This window comes from Ochlerotatus camptorhynchus, unplaced genomic scaffold, assembly GCF_037179485.1.
Source record: "Ochlerotatus camptorhynchus isolate MF236.1 unplaced genomic scaffold, CSIRO-AGI_Acam_v1.1 ptg000242l, whole genome shotgun sequence".
Classification (NCBI taxonomy): Eukaryota; Metazoa; Arthropoda; class Insecta; order Diptera; family Culicidae; genus Ochlerotatus; species Ochlerotatus camptorhynchus.
The window spans coordinates 107,409-131,549 of NW_027040732.1; the positions used below are offsets into that span (position 1 = coordinate 107,409).

The 24,141-nt window shown below is 40.9% G+C and overlaps 1 protein-coding gene across 1 annotated transcript in view; it reads right to left on the reverse strand.

The window, feature by feature from the left end:
- LOC135704499 (SOX domain-containing protein dichaete-like) overlaps positions 1-24,141 on the reverse strand; it is a 109,318-nt gene that overhangs the window by 51,094 nt on the left and 34,083 nt on the right. The window lies entirely within an intron of this gene.

A 24,141-nucleotide genomic window follows, 5' to 3' on the forward strand; every position in this document is an offset into this window, starting at 1 on the left:
GTATCACATATTCAGCAGATTGGCAGCACGGTGTCCGTTGCCATATTCAGCTGGTGGAGACCCGGAGAATAGTTACCCCAATTGGGTATTGAACCATTCAACGCAACGGTTTGTAACAAGTAACTTTGTGATTCATAATGCCTCCCGGCTGATTGTCATTATCATAGGTTGATTTGTGTTGTGTGTCATATTTTACTCTACTTATGTGTTATTTGGAGAAGCGCTGTGATCAGCAGTGATGCCATCACTCCGGGACGCACCTTCTAAGACAGCAATACGGAAGCCCCCGATCCTTTCGTGACAGTCGAGCACTTCTAGCCAGCGTTCAGAGTCTGGAGAGGGGGTCTTCCGATCCCCTATCGCAGGCAAGTGTGATCAGTCAATGTCCTCTTTCTAGCCTGAAAATGCATTAACTTCCAGCACTGTTGCGTGATCTTCGAACTTCGATGGGTATGGGAACTTCGATGGGTAAACTATCCCTCAAATGGTTTAGATGATAACCCGAACACGTCGTTAGGCTCTCTTTAATGGTTATTTTTATTAGAGCGACGCTTTCGTTCTCGCAGTAGCAGATTCGGAGTGTGATGTTATGGTTTTCACAAAGACGTGGCTTGATTCTTGCATCTTATCACCCTTGCTGTTTGGAGGTGTTTACACAGCCTTTCGGACTGATCGCAATCCACTGAACAGTCGGAAGCTACGCGGCGGAGGAGTTTTGAGAGCGGTTGAAGTTATGCTGTTGTGTGACGCCGATTCCAGTGAGTGATGCTCTGGAACAGCTATGGGTACGAACTAAATTGGAAGCATTTTCAGTGAGCATCGGTGCAATATATTTGCCACCTGATCGTAAAGATGATTTGTCTCTCATCCAGCTTTATTTTGAATCTATAAGCTCTGTTTTATCGAACCATAAAACTCAAGATTTTGCACTCCAGTTCGGTGGTTATAATCACCCAAATATCAATTGGATTCTATCCGAGGATAGAGGACTAACTGTTGACTCCAGATCATCGCTTTTCTCTTCCTCGGATTGTGCTTTGAATGTCGCTTTTTTTTTCAATTGCCACAAATCAACCCTGTGGACTTGATCTGATGCTGTTCTACCTAACTGCTTAGAATCTGAAGCGATGGAAGCATTTGAAAAAGTTGACCCTGCGCATCCTGCTCTCGATGTAGCTGTTACTATTGCTGATCAGTACCTACTGATTATAATAAAAACTATGTTTGTAAATATTGTAAATACCTAATCCTAATCATAAGTATAAAACTAAAACTAAATCCTTAAGATTCCACAGGAGCACGAAAACCGATTTTCGGGAGTCTTTCGGTTCTCGGCTTCCGTTCTCTAAAACGTTTAAAGTTAGCACTTTGGTACTTTCTGACCTCTTAGTCAGATCCTAAACCAACATTTTGGAATTTATTTTCAAAGGATTTATTGTGTATTTTGTGAGAACTATGAATAAGAAGAATTCCACTGGACTTTGTACTAGGTTTTCGGGTATCTTTCGATTATCATTTTCCGATCTCTACAACGGTAAAAGTTAGCGCCTTGATACTTGATCATCGCCAAACCAGATTCCAAATGAACCCTTTGCCATGTATTTTCGGAGAATCTTATGTCTCCTCAGTGAGATAAATGAAGAAGAAATCCGATCATCGGAGCAAAAATAATTACACCCAAAATCATCGTTTTCATCGCCTAACTGGCAGCCTTGACTCAATTCATTTTCTTTTCACAAGCTAGTACAGAATATGGTCTGGTATTGTAACCATGGCTACTATGGAGTGAATACTGCGTGAACACTCAGCAATCATAGACGTTGAAAAGTTTGTTGATTGTAATGCATGCTTGCAATAAATTTTCTACAGATGTATATGGCTCGCTGCGATAATGCTGCGACTTAGCGATCAGAAAGGTTGAAGTTCGAATCTCAATATCTTACTATTTTTTTTCAGTTCTTGTGTCCTTCTGAGTAACTGACATTGAAAGCCCTGAACTATGTCAGAAGGCCAGAATATTACTGAGTATTCAGAGAGACTACGTGGAAACAAGAAACATTCAGCATACAATTAATAAAAAATTACCCTTTTCAGTGGCGCAGTAGTGTGCGTTATTTCATCTTGTGAGTGTAGGCGAGAGTTTGGAAGCACTACAGGCGTTGATCTACGCTACTATTGCGTGTGACCGAAAACATGCGGTGCGGGCTGTGTCATTGTTGACGGTTTTGGCTGGCGAAGGTGGCAGTTATTTATCAACCCCATAAACAATCCAGCAAACGCTAGTTCAATTGGCCAACAGGTGTCCACAATCGTTGGTGAAATTGGCAGGGTCCAGGATACCAGGATAACCATGCCAAGAAAGGTCGCTTCTTGACAGTTTAGGCAAATAACATATGGGAATAGTTCTTTGAATTTCTTTCATTTGCTATTAGGCTTGCTAGCCATCTTGACTTCAAAGCCGACTCGTCTGAGACTTCATATCTTTGATAATAAGTGTTTGGAAAATCATTCTCAAAATCTCATTTATTGAGCTGAAAGAATAAACTTGTGCACAAAATTACAAGCCGAAACTCACACTTGAGAATCTTATGCATCTCCAATTTTCACGTATTGAAACTCACATCAGCAAAAGTACAGTCCAAGGAAAAACTCGTAAAAACACCTCAATTGTCAATTGATAGCGTGGACATGAAGATTTCTTCAATTTTCCATCTAATAATTATAATGCAACAAGAAAAACTGAGAACAATGAAAAATAAAAAAAAATAACCCAACACCGCATCACTAATTATTGCAAGACAAAACTGCATGAAATTAGAATTTTGAGTTTCATGAATATTTCCGAAGTTTCAAGAAATCTTCCGAACTTATTTAAAAATCCCTGAAGTTCTCCGTGCCAAACAATACAATTCGTAGCCTTCTCGGAATAAAATCACGTCTCTCAAATATTCTCTAACGAGAGCAAGTATCTTAAAAACAAATCCAAACACCTTCATCAAAGATCTCTTTTATCTCTTTTTCTTTTATCTTTTTTTTTAAGAATGCGTGTTGACTTGGTACTTTTCTAAAGATCTTGAACTATTAAACAATTCAAATAATGTTTCTCAATTATTCTAAGAAGACAGCAGGTGGGTCAGCAATAATTCAAAAGATGTTAAAATATCTTCATAAAGTCCTCTTCAAAGTTTTCAATATTTCTGGGTGACCAAATGTCCAAGAATTCTATCCACGCAAATATTGCATCAATTATTCTACAATATCTGGAACACTGCTACTTTTCCTGCTAACTTGTTGCACACCATCTTAGTGAAGGTCCTGATAACCGGGATCTGGTAGGGGAAACAGCCCTCCAATACACAACAATAGGCTTCCAACGCTGCTATCGTACCGCAACAATAGGGCTGTTTCCCCCACTGTGTGACAATTGGTGATGTGTCATGTACAAATTTATTGTGAATTGAATTTATAACGCAACTCAGGATTCAAGATTATGGGCGTATCGTATTATTACGCTTCGTATCATCCTAATTTATGATATTCATTGACTAAGATGAAGCTTTCGATCGACTCAATCAACAAAAATCAATGAAAATTCAGAATAATAGTGCTGGATATTGATTTATTATGTATCAAAACTTTTAGTAATTATTTTTCTTGTCTAGAAGACGTTTGTTAGCCAAAAGATAATTGTAATTATAGAATAAGTCCAATCAATGCAGCCGCCTAGCGCGTGACTTCGCTTGTGTAGAAGATCGAAACGTGATGTGTATCAGCGGTCCAACCTCGGATAGTTTCATCAACATAATAAACCACTTTCACTAAAATGGGTTCTTATCACAATGAACCAATGATTAAAATGTTCAAAATATCTGTATGAATTCCGAATCTAAAATATAAAACAGATGCAGTTGTGTTTTAAAAACAATTGATTTTTTATTAATATTAGATGACTTGTATTCAAAATAAGTTGATCGAAAACATAAAAAAACCTCTAAATTACACAGCATTGAACTCGTGACTTGTTTATTAATATACCATCGCCCATCCATCTGAGCTATCAGGAACATGTACTGACACTCTGCTCCAATGCATTCAAGAGTTATTCATTAAACTTTTTCAAAAGCCTACTACTGTGCCTACTGTGGAGAGATAAAAGTCATTTCTCATACCGGTGTTATTCATTTCTTCATTCTGTTGGTCATGAATTACATACATTTATTTTTACTGCACATGCGCTACCGCCAGCATCGTTTCAAACGTATCGATAAATGGTGTTCATGAACACGATGTTTGGTGAAGCATGATGTGCTGCTTGCGATGCGCACATGCGGAGAGCATACATTTGATAATTCAGTTTCCACTCCATATCTGATCTAAATCAATGCAAAACTAACAACTCCATAAATGTGAACCAGTCTAATGAAGATGATCGCCAATTCTCACGAGAGAGAATAATCTCATTCCAATGGTCAATTATTGCACTTGACCAAACAAAACGAATTGTACACACATTGTAAATCAGTAGCAAATAGATACCCCAAGCGTGCGCAACCACATCTATTGTCGGTGTTCTTCAATTTCTATTCCTCGATCGTCAACCATCCGTCGGTTGCAATAAATTAAAGGAAAGTGAAGTGGAAATCGAAATTTTGCTTGTGGTCCGAAATCGATGTTATCGCGTCAGTGTGATCAGGTTTTGATCAATCGTGTGTCCGTGCGTAATTAACGTGAAAATCGCGGACTCCAACGTTAGTGGAAAGTGACTGACTGGCTAACTCACATCTTCTACTGGGAAGGTGGAGTAGCAGCAATACTTTTCGGGTGCTAAAGTGCTCCTCTGGTTTCTGTGCGCCGTTCGCGGTACGAACGGGAAGAAAAACCTCCGAATCCCGGCAAATACAGAGCCCACGGCTCGAACAATTGCTTTACCCGTTAGATTTGAGTAGCCTAACGAAAACCCACGGTTCGATTTCCATCGCGCTGATTATGACTTACTTAATCAAATTCTCTCCACGATTGATTGGCATTTTTTGGATAGAGATCAAGATCTGGATGACACCGTTGAGTCTTTCAACTCCGAGATTCTTCGTGTCCCCCCCCCCAGATGGACGATAGAGCAGTTCCATGAGAGGCTGGATAGACTTACCGAAGAGCTGATCGGACGTCATCGGAGGAGACTTCAATGCTTGGACAGTGGAGTGGGGAAGCAGATACACCGACAAACCGACATGAATGACCAAAGCAAAAACAATAAAATTTCTGATCAAAGCACACTACTGACATCTGGTTCCGTGTTCGCGGGAAATATTTCACTAAGCCATGAACCCGCATGCAAAAGTTATGAATTGGTTCGTGTCTGATCTATTGTGGACAAATTATTTTTATCTTGATCAAAAAATCCTATGGTTTTGACAGTTTGGATCACTGCATATTTAAATCGGCCGTTCACGATATTCGGACATAAGTCAGAATTAAGTGTCATGTCGGTTTGTCGGTGGCAGATATACCAACGCAAGAGGGCACATTCTGCTGGAAGCTCTGGCAAAGCTGGAAATTAGGCTGTCCTATGAAGGTACCACCCGCACTTTTCGGGAATCCATCAACGACATCATTTTCTGCAGTCCGTTGATAGTGGCAAACATGAATTGAAGAGTGTGCGAAAAATATAGTGACCATCAAGCAATCCGATATGGCATCGGCCATCGGAATTCTGTGGCTGTACGGAGGACGAGAACTAGCGGCCTGAAGTATAAGACGAGTTGACAGAAACTTTAGTGAGAGCATGTGACACGACCATGCCGAAGAAACTGGAAACAAATATCAGAAGCCGTCCAGCTTACGGAGGAAGTGGAACAAGGCAATTAGCACCCTCCGCGCCAGTTATCTCAGAGCCAGAAACCAGAACGTAGAGGAATGTTCCGAGCGACCAGGGATAGAGCAGAGCAAGTCAAACTGTTTCCATGAGCTGTGTCGAGACGCTGTTGCCAATCTCTGGGACGACTCATACCGTGTGGTGATGGCGAAGATCAGACGTCAAGCGATGCCCGCTGAAATGTACCCAGAGAACCTGAAAGTCATCGGAAGGACTTTTCCCGAAGCACGATTCAACGACCTGGTCACCTACACCGTACGGAGACGGAGAGTAAGATAACGACGAAGTCACCAACGAGGAACTCGTAGCAGTGCCTGCTGGATGCACTCGGAAAGCTCTTGGAGAGCACGGATTGTCGGAGAGGCAGTTTGGATTCCAAAAAGGAAGAGCAACGATGGATGAAATTCTGACAGTGGTCGAGAGAGTCGAGAAGGCGTCGAAAACAGAAGCCGAGAGGAGATCGATATTACCCCGTGATAACGATCGACGTCAAGAATGCGTTCAACAGGAGGTCATCACCGAAAAGCTGCATAGAATGAAGGTTCCTGACGACCTGTGTAGGATTCTATGGAGCTACTTCCAGAACCGTGTTCTGGTTTACGAGACAGAGATCGATTAGTATCACGGTGGAAATTCCACAAGGTTCCATCCTTGGTCCAACGCTCTGGAACGGAATGTACAACGGCCTGCTAACGCTGCAGCTGCCCAAACGAGTTGAGATCGTTGGCTTTGCGGACGACGACGTCTTGACGGTAACAGGAAAGACGCTGAAAGAGAAAGGTAATATTGGCGACCGAGGCGATCGAAATGATTAGAAATGAAGCGGTGCAGCTGACAGAAATCACCGTTCGGGGAGCACGCCATAACCTCGAAGCGCGTGTCGAAATACCTTGGAGTGATGATCGACGACCGCATGGCTTCATGGCCACGTCGAATACGCTTGCGAGAAGGCGACGACGGCCATCAACGCGGTAGTGACTAGTGTATCTACGTTGATACTGAGATACAAAGGTCCAGTCTGGGTTGCAGCGCTGGAAACCAAGCAGTATTTAAAGAAACTGAACAGTACGTACCAGCTCATCAAACCGTACGAGAAAAGTTTTGCCTTTTCAAGACGTTTGGAGTACCCTTTTTTTCCTTAATTTGTTTTCCGTCGATCTTGTTTTCCGTGCTGAGCACCAATTATACCGACGCCAGGAAGGCAGCTCCCACACCTGGACCCTTCCTATCGACCCATCAACTCATGAACCGGGGACCAACGGCTTTACTTCCCCCGAAGGAACATCCCGGCGGCGCCGCTGGAGTACCCTTTGTTATAAGAATAGTAAACATTTACCAGTAAGTCCATTGATAGTGGATACATAATGGTTAATCTTGATTTAAAGAAAAATAAAATTGGTGGGGTTATGTACAAGACACGAACGCATGGTTGTCGTAGACGGGTGCACGACGTTAGGCATACGGTCGTTAGGCATACGGACGTAAGGCATACGTACGTCAGGCATACGGACGTTAGGCATAATGTACGATAGGCATTATGGACGTTGGGCATAAAGGACGTTAGGCATAATGGACGTTAGGCATAATCTACCGGATGAATTCCAGAAGGATGATAATGGAGACCGTCTATTGATTGCTGACTTCGGTGACAATAATGAAAGAGCCTTAATTTTTGGAACTCATGAACGACGTCTTGGACAGGCAAAGTATTGGGTTACAGATGGTACGTTTGCCACAGTTCTTTGTTTGTTTCGGCAACTCGTCACTGTTCATGGAAGTATCGCTCCCTCACATCAGCAGACGGTTCCACTAGTTTTCATTCTGATGACAACAAAATCAGAATCGTTGTATCGAAAAGTATGGCAGGAAATCCTGGAAGCAGCAGGTATGTTTTTTCGTTATTGAATGAAAAACCACAGAATTAACCATTCTTGATTACATGAGCTGTTCTTTGGCATCATATTTTATTCAACCTTGACTGTTTTTTTGTTATTGAATGAAAAATCACAGAATTCACTATTCTTTATTTCATGAGCTGTTCTTTGAGGAAAACCTTTCTTCTTTGACTTTTGCAATATGTGTGTAAGAATATATTACAACAAATGTGTGATTTTTTTATTCCTAGATGCGATTGATTTCAATATATAGTTCAAAACTAAGCTGAGTTTTCATTGTAAGATTACTTAACCACTATCGCTACTAATCATGGATCTAAGTAAATATGTAGATACGTCACTTATGATATGATAAATAATGAATTCCAAACTGTGTTTATTAAATAAACTATGTTTGTTTAACTTGTATCATTTTTTATTCAACGCTAAGCCTAATTTAAGCATTGTTTACAGGTTTACAGGTTGAGCAGGTTTCTAGAGTTGCACAGCAGCAAGGTATTTTATGCCTAACGTCCATTATGCCTAACGTCCATTATGCCTAACGTATATTATGCCTAACGTCCATTATGCCTAATGACTTTATGCCTAACGTCCATTATGCCTAACGTCCGTATGCCTAACGTCCGTATGCCTAACGTCCGTATGCCTAACGTCCGTATGCCTAACGTCCGTATGCCTAACGTATTTATGCCTAATGGGGTACACTCGACGTAGACTACGTTAAGCTGTGTAGTGAAATGCTCGTGCATTTTTCTAGATATTGATTTAAAATACAGTAGAAGTAACCTATGATTTCGGTCCTATGTACATATTTTGGATGTCATACTTAGTAAAACTTGGTTAAATTCAGGACCTCGTAAGAATGCGAATGTATATTCTATTACATTCCGTTTCTAAAATACAGATATGAGTAAGGCATTCTCCAGGTGATTCATTGCAGCATCCCACAATGACTTCAAGATTTCTAGGGCTCAAATCTTGGACGGTTGTGACATCACTCATGAAATTTGAACTTTTTGTGTACTGCACTGCACAGTGGTCCAGAATGTAGATTTAGGTGGAATGATATATTTTGAGCCTGAAACTGAAACTTTAGACTTAAAGTCTCTTCTACAAAGTTGTTCCTTATAGTTAGGCCCTCATTTTTATGACAATGAATTCTAGGGTGGTTCCTATTATCATTAAAATCAAAAATCTAACTTTTTTGTTTGAATAAATTAAGGTATACATTCTTGAGCAAAGTTATAGCTGAGCTAATTTCAAGCAACTTTATTCAAGATAACTTTTTTGTATCTCTTAAATTGGCCGATTTAGAGCTATTTTCTTAAATTGAGTTAGGGTGGCTCTTGAAAAAACAGTTTTTTTGCTCTAGTTTTCTTATTTCAAATTGCTCAGCAAAGGTGTCTTGAGATAACTTTTAGATCTTAAGAAGGTGCAAGTTTTTGCTGCACAAAGCTTGTCAATATCTTTCGCCGATCAAGAGTTATTGCCGTTTTTATGCTAAAAATATGCACTTTTTAAATGTTAATATCTCTGGTTGGGGCAAACAAAAAAAAAGTTTTTTTACGGCATTTGAAAGGGCGTATGTAATTCTCAATATTATGACAAAATTGGAGGTATGTTATTTTTTAAACTTGTATAAAATCAATTTGAATTTAGTCATATTTTTTATTATATTTGGGTATATCTTTTTTATTAGAAGAGATACCGGCAACAAATTAAGGTATAAAACATTCGTCTAAAAGAGTTTAAAAATTCTCTAGAAGATAACTTTCATGAGAAATTTCAAATAAAAAAGTTATTGCTAAAAAACTATTTTTTCCAGGAACACCCTAAGTCAACTCCGAAAAAATACTCTAAAATGAGAACGTTAAGAGATAGAATTTTTTTTTCTTCGACATAGTTGCTTGCAATTAATTTAGCTACAACTTTTTCAAACATCACATGTTTTTATTTTGTAAAACCCAAAAGTTTGTTTTAAAAATTCCCTAATTTGAGGACCACCCTGACGTTTGTAAACACCAAAAGAAGGGAATTTTTAAGAACAAAAACTTCTTCGAAGACACTAAATGTCCAAATATTGAAACAAATGTACTAGCACATTTTATATAAATTTGTCATTAGAGTGGTCCTATGAAATCCATTTTTTGCAAATAACTTTTTTTTTTGAAATTTCTCATGAAAGTTATCTTCCAGAGAATTTTAAAACTCTTTTAGACGAATGTTTTATACCTGAATTTGTTGCCTGTATCTCTTCTAATAAAAAAGATATACCCAAATATAATAAAAAATATGACTAAATTCAAATTGATTTTATACGAGTTTAAAAAATAACATACCTCCAATTTTGTCATAACATTGAGAATTACATACGCCCTTTCAAATGCCGTAAAAAAACTTTTTTTTTGTTTGCCCCAACCAGAGATATTAACATTTAAAACGTGCATATTTTTAGCATAAAAACGGCAATAACTCTTGATCGGTGAAAGATATTGACAAGCTTTGTGCAGCAAAAACTTGCACCTTCTTAAGATCTAAAAGTTATCTCAAGACACCTTTGCTGAGAAATTTGAAATAAGAAAACTAGAGCAAAAAAACTGTTTTTTCAAGAGCCACCCTAACTGAATTCAAGAAAATAGCTCTAAATCGGCCAATTCAAGAGATACAAAAAAGTTATCTTCAATAAAGTTGCTTGAAATTAGCTCAGCTATAACTTTGCCGAGAAATGTATACCTTAATTTATTCAAACAAAAAAGTTAGATTTTTGATTTTAATGATAATAGGAACCACCCTAGGATTCATTGTCATAAAAATGAGGGCCTAACTATAAGGAACAACTTTGTAGAAGAGACTTTTAGTCTAAAGTTTCAATTTCATGCTCAAAATATATCATTCCACCTAAATCTGCATTCTGGACCACTGTGCACTGCAGCAAACGTGAAGTTCCCGCCGACCGAAGCAAAAATGTGTTGAGGCACAAAAGCATCGCTGTTTTATAACTTTTCATATTCTAGTAGCACGATGTGCAACAAAATGGTGCTCGATTATGACGACTGGGTTTGGGGAGAATGTTTATTTCATGAAAACAGTGCAAAAATCATCACTTTTTATGATAATTGAAAAAAACATTTATTGTAACAGATTATGAGAGTTACTTTCTATCGATTGGTGTATTTGGATTTTAATTTCATCTATAATTGACAAAGGTATAAGCGTTTAAAACCTTACACATTTTCGTGACGCTTGCAATTTTAGATTTTCGATTTACCCCCAGTACCCAGTGCGTAAGACGTAGTCTACGCAAAAAAATAACAAACTCTCGATTTTGTCAGCTTCCCGTTTTTGTCAGCCTAAAATTTCAGATGGGGCTGACAAAAACGGGAAAGTACTGTACAGCATTTCCTCTCAACTCTGAAAATCGTAAACTTCACGTATGAAACAACAAAACACTTCAATTGAGTGAATAAAAAAGAATGTAAACAGTGCAAGGAATGCTAATTTTTGTCTCGACTAAATCAAAATACTGCTATTTTTTTTGGCCCAACGTTTCGGTCCGTTTGGGACCTTCTTCAGGGACTCCTAAATTGTTTAGTAACATTTTAATTGTTGAAAAATGTGTTTGTGATATATTTTTTTTACCAATAATAACATATTAATTAATTATTAAACAATAATAATTCATATAAAATATTAATTTCAACAATAATAATCGTCTAGTGTGGTTCTGTGGAACCAGAAAATGTTCCGAGTTCAGAGTTTCTGTTTTAAAATCCACCCACGCTGAAATTTTTCGTGTACCTAACTCCTCAAATGACCAATGCGCGTGTGTGTGTGTGTGTGTGTGTGTGTGTGTGTGTGTGTGTGTGTGTGTGTGTGTGTGTGTGTGTGTGTGTGTGTGTGTGTGTGTGTGTGTGTGTGTGTGTGTGTGTGTGTGTGTGTGTGTGTGTGTTTGTTTTTTTTTTATAGTAAGGAAAGCTTTAAAAGCTCGCCCAACTAACAATTTTAGCTGCAGATTAGCTTATACAGCCAAAAATTGGCTTATACAGTTAATTTTTGCCTGTATAAGCTAGTCTGCAACTAAAATTGTTTGTTGGGCGGCCTGTCACTGTGTTGCGTGTTTGTTCTCCTTCTGGCACAGTGTGGGACTCTTAACCACTAAAACCTTACTCGCCTCTAGCCACTATCCCCCTAGAGTATTTCGTCGGGGGGGGGGGGGGGGGTGGCTGTGCTCAAGCACTTCTCTTTAGCTCAGCTAGCCGGCGTTGCTAACTCGCTGATCCACGCTCCACGTCCTCTCATCCCGGCACATTTCACTGTCGACATTTCTCGCGCTAAGGGCCGGCATCTCCACTCGCACTGCCTCAAATCTTGGGTAGTAGAAAACCACGTGCTCCGGCGTTTCGTCTACGTTGCCATACTCCGGACAGAGGGGTGACGTTGTGTGTCCAAAGCGATGCAGGTACTTCCTGAAGCATCCATGACCAGACAGGAACTGCGTCAAGTGGAAGTTGACTTCTCCATGCTTCCTGTTCACTCAGGTCGAAAGAATCGGTATTAGCCTGTGTGTCCATCTACCGTTCTCCGCTGCGTCCCACTGCGTGGTTCTTCTTCGTTTTCAGCGCTGCATCCCAGGCTGGACCTCCATACCTCAGTATCGACGACGATACACTAGCCAGAAGACGCCTCTTGCTGCTGCTTGGTCCAGAATTATTAGGCATGATTCTGGCTATCGCATTGAGTTGCATGCGTAGTCGACGTGGCTATTGAAGTTTAGCCGGTCATCGATCATCACTCCAAGATACTTCAGCACGCACTTTGATGCTATGGCGTTCTCCCTGACGGTAATTTCTGCTCGCTGAACAGCTTTGCAGTTACTGACAAATAGCACTTCCGTTTTGTGGTGGGCTATCTGCAGCTTCGCTCCTTGCATCCAGTTGGAAACCGTGTCGATCGCCTCGGTTGCCAGCATTTCTACCTCTTCTAACGTCTCGCCTACTACCGCCAACACGACGTCGTCCGCAAATCCTACGATCTCAACTGCTTTGTGCAACTTCAGCGTTAGCACGCCGTTGTACATCACGTTCCAGAGCGTTGGGCCAAGGATGGAGCCTTGTGGCACAACCGCCGTGATCCGGATTGATTTCTCTCCCATGTCCGTCTCGTAGACTAGAACCCGGTTCTGGAAGTAACTCCTTATAATGTTACACAGGTAATCAGGAACCCTCATTCCATGCAGTGCTTCGGCGATGGCCTCCCAGCTGGCGCTGTTGAATGCGTTCTTCACGTCGATCGTTATCACGGCGCAATATCGATCTCCTCTCCGCTTCTGTTTAGACGCTTTCTCGGCACTCTCGACCACTGTCCGAATTGCATCCACCGTTGATCTCCCTTTCCGGAATCCGAACTGCCTCACCGACAATCCATGCTCACTCTCCGTGAATTTCGTTAGCCTGTTGAGGATGATCTTCTCCAATAGCTTTCCGACTGTATCCAGCAAGCATATAGGCCTATACGATGCTGGATCCCCCGGCGGTTTTCCGGGTTTCGGCAGCAGCACTAGCTTCTGTATCTTCCATCGGTCCGGGAAGTGACCTTCATCCAGACACTTCTGCAGCACTATCCTGAACATGTCCGGGAACGCCTGGATCGCCGCCTTCAACGCCACGTTGCGGATTCCATCCGGACCGGGAGCTTTCTTCGTCTTCAGTCCTTTCGCCACTGCTACGAGTTCCTCGTTGGAGACTTGTCTACCTTCGGTGTTGTCTGCCTCTGTCTCGCCGTACGGTGTAGGTGGCCAGGTCATTTGGTCGTGCTTCGATGACGATGACTTTCAGCTTGTCTGGGCACATTTCAACGGGCATCGTTGGACCTCTAATCTTCACCATCGCGACTCGGTATGCGTCACCCCAGGGGTTGGCATCAGCGTCTCGACACAGCTCCTTGAAGCAGTTTGACTTGCTCAGCTTTATCTCCTGTTTTAGAGCAGCCTTGGCTGCTCGAAACACCACCCTTTGCTCTGCTCTGTCTGCATCAGTAAGCTGGGCGCCGTCTGTTCCTTGGTTCCGATTTCCTCGGCATGGTTGTGTCGCATGCCCTCGCTAACGATTCGGTCAACTCGTCCACGCTTTGGTCTGGGACGCTGCTGTCTACCCGGAGAGCTTCTACAAAGAGATCCTTGTCGAATGCCTTCGTCTTCCACCTCCGCTCGCTTACTTTCGTTTTCCACATTGCCATAGGTATCCGTTGGCCAAAGCTGTACCTAATCGCCTGATGGTGAGTGTACTCCTCACACACTTTCCAGTTCATACTTGTCACTAACGACGGACTGCAGAAAGTGACGTCGATAATGGATTCCCTACCATCTTTGCGGAAGGTGCTGATAGTTCCTTCGTTAGCCAGACTGACGTCCAACTTTGCCAGAGCTTCCAGCAGGCTATACCCTCTTGCGTTGGTACATCTGCTTCCCCAGTCCACTGCCCAAGCATTGAAATCTCCTCCAATGACGATTGGTCTCCGTCCGGTGAGCTCCCCGGTGAGTCCATCTAGCATCTGGTGAAACTGCTCCATTGTCCATCTCGGGGGTGCATAGCAGCTACATACGAAGGTTCCATTAATTTTGGCGATCACAAAACCTTCGTAAGACCTCGTCACCACTTCTTGTATGGGATACCTGCCCATAACTTGTATTGCCGCCATCCCTGCTCTATCGGCCACCCAGTTATCGTTATCGGGAAGGACTCGATACGGCTCCGCAATCATTGCAACGTCGCACTTTGTTTTCGTTGTCGACTGCCACAACAGTTGCTGTGCTGTGTTACAATGATTGAGATTTATTTGGGTTATCTCCATTACTATTGACCCGCTATCGCCTTTTTGTAAGCTGGGCACCTGAAACTTCCCGTCATATGACCGTTTCCGTCCTCCTTTCTGCATAGCATGCACCTCGGTTGCTTCATACAGTCTTTAGCAACGTGCCCCTTCTCTCCGCATTTCCTGCACATATTCGATCTATCAGGGCCTTTACAGTTTCTCGCCTGGTGACCAAAGTTCATGCACTTAAAGCATCTCTCCATTTGCTTGGTATCCCGAGGGATAGCTTTCAGGGGGCATACTGACCACCCAACCTTGACTCGTCCTGTCTTCAGCAACTCGTTAGCTGCGTCCGTCGCAAGTCGTATCGACGCCGTTTGTGTACCACCGTACGCCTTCCTCAACCGGATTGTCATAGGCACATCTCCCAGATTGCCTTGCACCTTTCAGCGCACATCGTACCTCGTCTTCCGTTGTGATCTCATCCAGATCCTTGCACTCGACAACTGACTCCTGTGATAAGGCTCCTTTTCCTTTTCCTCCTTCTTCTTCTGTTCCTGTGTGTGTGTGTGTGTGTGTGTGTGTGTGTGTGCGCGTGCGTGTGTGTGTGTGTGTGTGTGTGTGTGTGTGTGTGTGTGTGTGTGTGTGTGTGTGTGTGTGTGTGTGTGTGTGTGTGTGTGTGTGTGTGTGCGTGTTTATGTGTGTGCGTGTGCGTGTGTGTGTGTGTGTGTGTGTGTGTGTGTGTGTGTGTGTGTGTGTGTGTGTGTGTGTATGTGCTTGTGTGTGTGTGTGTGTGTGAGTGTGTGTGTGTGTGTGTGTGTGTGTGTGTGTGTGTGTGTGTGTGTGTGTGTGTGTGTGTGTGTGTGTGTGTGTGTGTGTGTGCGTGTGTGCGTGTGTGTGTCTGTGTGTGTGTGTGTGTGTGTGTGTGTGTGTGTGTGTGTGTGTGTGTGTGTGTGTGTGTGTGTGTGTGTGTGTGTGTGCGTGTGTGTGTGTGTCTGTGTGTGTGTGTGTGTGTGTTTTATATACTTGTCTGTACATTGCGTATGTTTGCGTGCATTTGGGGTTTTCAACGGATAAATTAATCTGAACCGTTTGCGTTTGAGCGGGAGTATGAACACGATCAAATTCAGCGTGGATGGATACCAACTACTTGAGTTTTTCTGAACCACACTAGACGAGAAAAATGTTTAAAAAAACAATTTTAGAGTCCCTGAAGAAGGTCCGAAAAGGACCGAAACGTTAGACAAAAAAAACCATAATTTTAATTTTGTTTAAACTGAAAAGCCATTCACAACACACATAAATTCCAAGTTGAACCGCACCAAATAAATAGTTAAAAAAGGGACAAAAAGTCAAAGAGAAACATAAGGTCGAATGGCCCAAAGAGGGACAAAAAGTCGAATAGACTAAACGCTGAATGGTGACAAAAAACCAAATTATCCAAAGAACGACAACAGGTCGAATGGACAAAAAGTCCAATCATTAGAAGGGAAACAAAAAGTCGAATGTACAAAAGATCGGATGGTCCAAAAAGGGACAAAAGGTCAAATGGCTCAAAGAGCGAATGCAATATAATTGATTGATTTATTTAACTTTATCAGGGAGGCTTTCAGCCTGAGGCTGGTTCGCCTCCAGCAATGCAATATAATAATTCACACAGATATCATAATAAAATAGAAGAATATAATATTTCTTACAAACAAGCACAGTCCTTTTGAATAATATTGTTGCTATCTGCCCATTAACGAAGAAACAGCTATTATGGCAAACAGGTTAACGTGAATTGGGAAGTCAATTAAGTATGGCGCCTCTTCGAATCAGTAAAGAAGAAGAAGAAGAAGCCATCAAAGTGTGTGTGAAAAATCACCAATTAGTCAAAAACTGAATATGTGCACAATATGTCTTATTTTTCTGGGAAATATTGCATGACAACATACTAGACACTTAATTACACATATTCCAGCTAAGAAAAGTCACTAAAAAACATGTAGCATTGCTATTTTTATCACACGAATCAATGTTCCGATTCTGCTTCTTCTTGATACACTTGTTGTTGTATCCCTGTTCACTTTTTCCACAAAATTTGTTTCATTCCGTTTTCAAATATCCACTTATAAAACAACTGCTGTACTGCATCACAGCACTTCTGTAACAACTAATTACCTGGTCTGATGTTTATTGTAGCCAAAACTGCACCAATTTCACTTATTTTTACAAAAAAATATTGATTCATGAATCAAACACAAAAAATTCGATTCGTGTTTACTATACACTCTGCATGCAACAATGTGCGTAAGCAATCATCAATCATCACGTCCAGTGATCTCAATTTGCTTTCCAAGAAAATTATATTGAAAATGCGTTTTTGCTTTGAAAATTAAAAAAAAAATGTTTTAATAGTCAACTGTTATCACAACATAATGTTTTTTTTTATTTTGAATTCATTTTTTGTAATTAGTATTAAAAAAAAAATAAACAATTTCTTAATCAAATTTGCACTGACCATCTGGCCACACTGCCGTCTGACCGTCCAGCTGATTTTGACAGCTTTCAAAATCTAAATATAAACAGTGCGAAATCAACATGCCGCAAGTTTCGAAAAAACGTAAAGCAGCGTTTTTACGATGGATCTCCCGGAAAAAGCAAACGAACCAGGCTACCGTTCGTTCCGGAGATCCCCCTACAGATCCTGATATAGACGAAGTAGATTACGTGGAGCTGGAAGGCGTAACTGATGAAGGTAATATTGCTTTTAATACGTTTAGTTTCACTTCGTGATAACTTTTTTTTTTAGAACATCCAGAACATCATACTCTGCGATCAGCGGATACCTATTCAGCAAGCGATCTACAGGAAATTCCAATGTCGTATCACGAAAACCTTTCCATGCTACCGGATCCTGACGAAACCGCTTTACTGAAGATGGATGGGAGGCAATTGCAATCTCCGTTTCCGTTAGATGGAACAGAATCCTTTTGGTGCTACCAACCCGAAGCGGATATCGAACATCTCCTGTCCACAAGCCCGACAAGAATCAGAGATGATTTTCCCATCGATCTTGAGCCAGGTACGCCGCTCCTTGCAAATGACGGAGGAGATCATTCTTTGGTCCGGAAAACCTGTTGATGCTGCATACGGGTCCTGGCGAAATTGCCTTACCGGCGATGGTTGAAATTGAATTACTCCCTCCGTCACACGAGACTGAATTCTTCTGGTCACATCAAGCCGAAGTGAATAGCGAACGCCTCCTGGATACTGATGAGCTAACATCAGGACATGTAGATGAATGTCCTATTGACCTCGAACTAGGTTCACCATCTCTTGCGAGGGACGAAACAGGCCTACGTATAGTTGGGGGAGATTCAATGATGCGCACCGGCAAGTATATGTGGTTGATAATTTCGAGAACTGCACTGATTTGAATACTGTTTTCAGGCGGTCGATTTGAAGAAAGCTTCACCGCAACGAAACCGAAGAAAGCAGTTTCTTTGACTCGCTCCGAAACCGTGATTATGAGCATTCCAGGAGGTCCTCCAATGAAATCCGCTGAATTAGATCCGTTGGCGGTTTGTAACTGCCCTGCCTGTAAGAAGACTGTCGAGTTCAACCAACGCAGCCAACAGGCACCGACTTGCAAACCATACAATTCCGATTTCGAGCCCCGAAATGACAAATCCATCGAAAAAGTAATGCTGAAAATATACGCCAACTTTGATGCATTAACATTGCCAACTGGAATGGCTAGTCGTAAATCAGCAATAAGGTATGCAATAAAGGAATGTGCCGTGGGGTGTGGGTGGTGCTGCTCATTTAATTGAGGAATACCCTATAAATAGCGGTGGATATACGGCACCACCCTCCACGTTTTTAGGGGGATTTGAAATATGTCTCTTACTTGCCAAGAAAAAAATATTCAAAATGACGTTTTTTTTTGGCCTTGCAGGTAGGCGTCACCCCTTAACCGCGCTATAGGAATCTTAACTGTTAATGTTTTCTTTCTAACCCTGTAGGGTGAATTACTATATCACGAAATGGAGGTTATGTTGACAAAGAAAAATTGCAGCTTCGATGATTCCAGAGTAAACAAACAATTTCATCTCACACACACAGTGACGTGGTCAATGATTATTATCGCACAAATACATAACCGTGGTGATTAATCAAGTGATCCCCCAATTCACCTTAAATCACTTATTAATGACACTCGACCGATTAGTAATCTTTACTACTAGACATTATATTATTACATTATTTACAATTATTAAAACATCTTTTATGGATGGCAGATCTTATTAACGCAGCATAAGTTAAGGAACTATTTTAAGACTACATAAATTAGTAATTGATTTGTTTCTCACTTTCCAGTTCCAGTTTTTACGTAAAATCTATAATTTCGTTTCTGCATATAGTCAACATTATTTTTAAACATTTTTGGAGTAATTTTCGCTATTCATCTGCTATAGATACTTTTGGTGCACCAACTGTTCACTATTCCCTGCTGCCTACCCTATAGTAGCACACTTGTCACAAACTTGCACACTGTTTGCACTTTGTTTCCGTGTTCGGCAAATTTTACCGAAATCAGAACAGCTGAACGTTCGGTAAAACTTTGACCTTCATTTTAATGGCTATTGAATTTGAAAATAATTTCAAAACATGTTCAACCTTGTTTAAATGATCAAATCTTGTCATTTTAGAGGAGATTTAGTTTCAAAGAAGCAATTGAATTGAATTGCATAAATTTTACCGAAAAGTTCAGCTTTTCAGATTTCGGTAAAAATCACCGAAGTCAGCGATAATTGCTAAGTGTGTGTGTGTGTGTGTTATGATATTGAGCCTCAGCTCCGCAAGAAATGTCTCCCGGATGACACACGTTTGACTTATCCATATTCGCATCATTTGATCCCAAATACCAACCTGAAACGCAAAACAGTTTTTCATGATTTGCTTTAAAAATATGATCTGTTCCTCTGTCTCTAATCCGCATCCCAGTGAAACTCAGGTGTCAAAGTGGGTTCCACCAGCAGCGGACCCTTCGAGTGCAAATGCAAAAGCCGCTTTATGCCTTACTACACCGTTCTCAGGAGGAGTGCGAAACATAAAAGTAAAATGCCTCAACATCACAGCAAAAGGTGTTATGATTGATGCAATAAAGCCGTCTTTTGAAGAGCACCCGTTTTCCACCAGTTTCACCGTCCCACACGGTCTTTACATTTGTATGGTGTGCGGGGACCCTTGTTAAGGCCCGTCGTCGTCGTCGTCGTCGTCGTCGTCGTTTGTATTCTTTTAATCTGGTACGCGCGGTTTCCTTTGGAAGGCATATTCTCAAGGCAGCAGTGAATGATCTTTTTTCCCCGGGCCGGGATAGTTAAGGCATGCGTTCCAATTCAAAAGATGACTTTCATTGGACCTCGAGAGGTTTGGGGTAGATTCGGAGCCGAGGGGTGATGAACAAAAAGAAAACAAACATCGGTTCTAACGGCGGACGTACACGCTTGCAACCATTATGAAGGAGTGTGGTTCCCAATAGCTCGAGGGTCTCAAACAGAAATGTTGCACGGATACAAAGATCAATTGGCTGTGAAAGTGTTTCAACGGTGCTCAAATAGGCGGTCTGAAATAGGTTCAAACGAAGCACATTTTTCACTCAAATCTCAAGGTGCAAGCTCCGCCGGGTGACGGTGGAATCTTGATTACTCGAATCATGCAAACATCGTCAAAAGCCGTGCCGCTTGCGGCTTTGTTCTGCTCTCTGGCACAATCGACCCTACCTACGGCGCGCGGTCCAGATGTCTGAACCGACTAAACGATGAAAAGAAAAGATATTAATCACCGGTGGGTGCCACAAGGCAGAAATCAAGAAAGACCTTAAGCCGACCGAGGCCACCCAAATCTCGCGTCAGTCTCCGCCGGGATGGATGCTAAATGGATTCGAATCGCAATGAGAGACTCGCAGGCACCTTTCTCGGAGTGTTGCGTTGGTGTCAATCTTCGGAGTAATGGGATTCTCCGATAGCGATCTTAATCAGGCCAGACAGAGTGGCAGCAACACTTTGAGAAGGACGCAAATGCAGGAATAGGCTATTTGCGGTTGAAGATCGCTTCTAATGAGTTCTTCCACGATGTGTTTGGACATGTTGATCAAATCCTTCTAGATGAGTTTGCTTGGACTCGTGCTTCCGTCATCGGTAAAGAATTCCAAAAATTCCAAACCAAAGTGCCTTCCTTCGTTCGTCTTCTCCCCCTATCACAGACACAGCCTCATTAAAATATGATTCTGTAGCTTGTTTCCCCCACTCGAATTCGATACGCCACTCTGATCGCACGGAAAGCGGAGTTTCCCCTCTTTCAGAGGCAGCAAAAGAAAGAACTTCACATACATTCCGATAACGCAGAGCACCAGTCAGCATTAATGGTATTTATTGGAAGCCAACAAACGACGGAGAAGACAAAGATAATTGGGGAATTATAGGTGTCATAAGTTGCTGCTCTGTTCCGGCACCTACCGGGTGATAGTCCCCCTGTGTGGAGCTGGGAAATGCGTCTTTAAGAAGCTTACCCTGGCAGACCGGGGGGGCACTACACAAACACACATACACTTGAAGGGCTGAAATAAGCTGGCGGGGGGGAAGGAGACACCAGACGATTGAGAAGAAAGCAAAGTGCCTCAATCCGATTCATTTGGCAGGTCTAAGAGTGGCTTGTTGGGGCTTTGTTTGGCTGTCATCCCACCATTTAGCGATGGGGTCTTAGTTTGCGCGGAGCCTATTGATACGAGGTGTTTGTGTTGTTTGCTGGGATTTGAGATGATTGTCTTTGGCGCGAGCTGATGCCAATACGGGCAGGTTGGGGCTTTAGTGCTTCATTTGTTCGCTTGGATGAGTAAGAAAGACGTGATTGGATCGTTTATTTTAAGAAAGAAATGAAGGAAAAAAAATACTTCCCAATGCAATCGGCCTCCGTTGTGATTCCTTTAAGAGATCGTCCAGAGACAATGACCTTTAGAACTGTAGTGAAATAATATAATGGAATAGTATTCGTTGAGCATTGTCAAAGTTAGTTATAATTTCGTAAAAAAAAATTAATGAAAGGTAGTTCAGAGATGTTCATTGGATCGATTTCAACGAAATTTTTAATTTTATTATACGCAAACTTGAGTTTATGAAACTCATATGTTTTTTTTTGCTTGATTTGTTTTCCGTCAATCTTGTTTTCCGGTACTGAGCACCAATGCTACCGACGCCAGGGTGGCAGCTCCCACACCTGGGCCCTATCTATCTATCAACCCATCAACTCATGAACCGGAGACCAACGGTTTTACTTCCCTGGTTTGGATGATCAGAGATGTTATGCCTCAGAACATCCCAGCGGTGCCGACTGGGATTGAACCCAGGTCTGCTGGGGTGAGAGGTAATCACGCTTACCACTACACCACCGGCGCCGCTAAACTCACATTGTTTCTTGAAGAATATTAACCGTAGATTGCAGTTTTGTTAACCTTTTTCTTAAGAGTAGTTTGTGTGTTTTTCAATATGTTTGTTTATGTAATAATTGTATAACTACACAATTCGAATATACTGACAAAAAAAACTAGCTTATATACCAAAATCGTGCGTTTGATTCACGTTGTTTTCTACTGCAAAATAGATTCTATTTTGTAGAAATTGCCATAGTGATTTTCGTTTGTTTTGATAACGAATGTTTCATAAAATAAATACGAATTATTCGTGTAAATTGAAAACAGAACGGAACATTCGTATACCTATAAATCAATTTGCATACATTGTACGAAAAACAAGCCTTTATGACTATCGTTGTATGTGCGAAAACAATTCGTACAATCGTGCGTTCAAGAAATCAATTCGTTCAATTAATATTTTTGTTCAAATTGACAAAGAAAACCAGACTGTATGATGAATGTTTAGGAAACCGCGAGAAGGGACGTAGAAAGAAGATGGAGATGATGTAGATACAAAAAATATATATTGAATGAAATTAAAATAAGATATCGAAACAGCTGTGTATTTGAATGAGTTCTCGCAGTGGCAGCACAAATCTCCGGTGAAAGAGGGGATCTAGATGACGTTGACTAGCGTATGCAATTTAACTGGATTTATCAGTGAAAATTGCCACTTTCTCCTAGGAAGCATAATCTTAGAATATAAGATAACAAGCGAAAGACAATCTCCCGTTTTTTGTTAGCTCTTTAGTTGTTCTAAATTCAAAATAAATTAAATTTCATTTTAACCTAGGTGCTCCAGCTACTACAGAAACATACGTGCATGTCAGTATAACAATTCTAGATAGAGCTGGAATAAGGGCAAATGTCGCAAGTGTAAACAAACTGAGGTTAATACGTCATGTTATACTACTATTAAAATGCTACAAAACGATACTAAAAATTTTTGGACAAAATTTGTACTTTCTTAAAAAACGCAAAAAACATAAGGGCGAAACCAACTTTTCTTTTATTACAAATTGAGTTGGATCTTACGGCCGCTTCATCCCATATACATAGATGGGGCGAAACAGACATATTTTCTTCATACAAGGCGAAAGATATAATTTGAATCTTTTCACTACTCCTTGCAATTACCGGTTGGTAATCAAAAGAAAACATTGTAAATCTGATTGAAATAAGCGAAAACACCCCAACACATGAATTTATCTAGAATCCAACAAACTGCAATAGGTCGATAGTAACAAACCATCAGGAAAAAGAACGTAAACATTGAGGCGAAACAGACAATGTCAAAAACTAGCAGGCGAAACATAGGGGCGAAATAACTTCTGTGAACGCAGCCGGACGAATAACCTCAGGGCGATACAAGTACTATAAATCAAAAGGGCGCATGCAACATTTTCATTTTTTTCGAGCTGTAAATAAAAATAATAATATTTTTATTTATCTCACCATAATGCTAACCAATAATGTTATAATAAGGAACAGTTCATTTCTAGGAATAGGTTTATAGTTTAAATTATATTTAATAATTTTTGTTCAAAACTTCAGATTCATTTTTCTCAGTTCAAGCCCTAATTCCAGCTCTATCTAGAATTGACAACTTTAAATTAAAAACTAAAACTAAATCTTATCTACATATGAATATAATTAATTGTTGCAATTGAGAATTGGATCCATTTTTGCCTGAAATTATTAATTATGTTGTTGAACATTTGTTCTAAAGCCTCAACATTCGAAGTTCAATGTACCTCGGTAGTACTGTACTAGAGAGAAAACTTCAAAATCAGCTTCAAAACTTTGTTCTGAATCCTTTGAAGTGCAACTAGACCATATTGACACAGCGTAAAGCATGGTCAGTATAAAACTTGTTTAAATATTAGAAGTTTACTCGTCAGGCAAAGTTTGGATTTCCTGTTTATAAGAGGATAAAAAAAAATTTATATATGGGTCATTTCAGCTCAAGTGGGTACACCACCGCTTATTTTGGCATTCTGAACAAAAGCCTTTTTTGATTTTGCTCTAAAGTGCCTAGGTCCTTTTGAGCTACAACCCTGTATTTTCGAGATTTTTAAAAATTTAAACCTTTAGAAGAGATTACT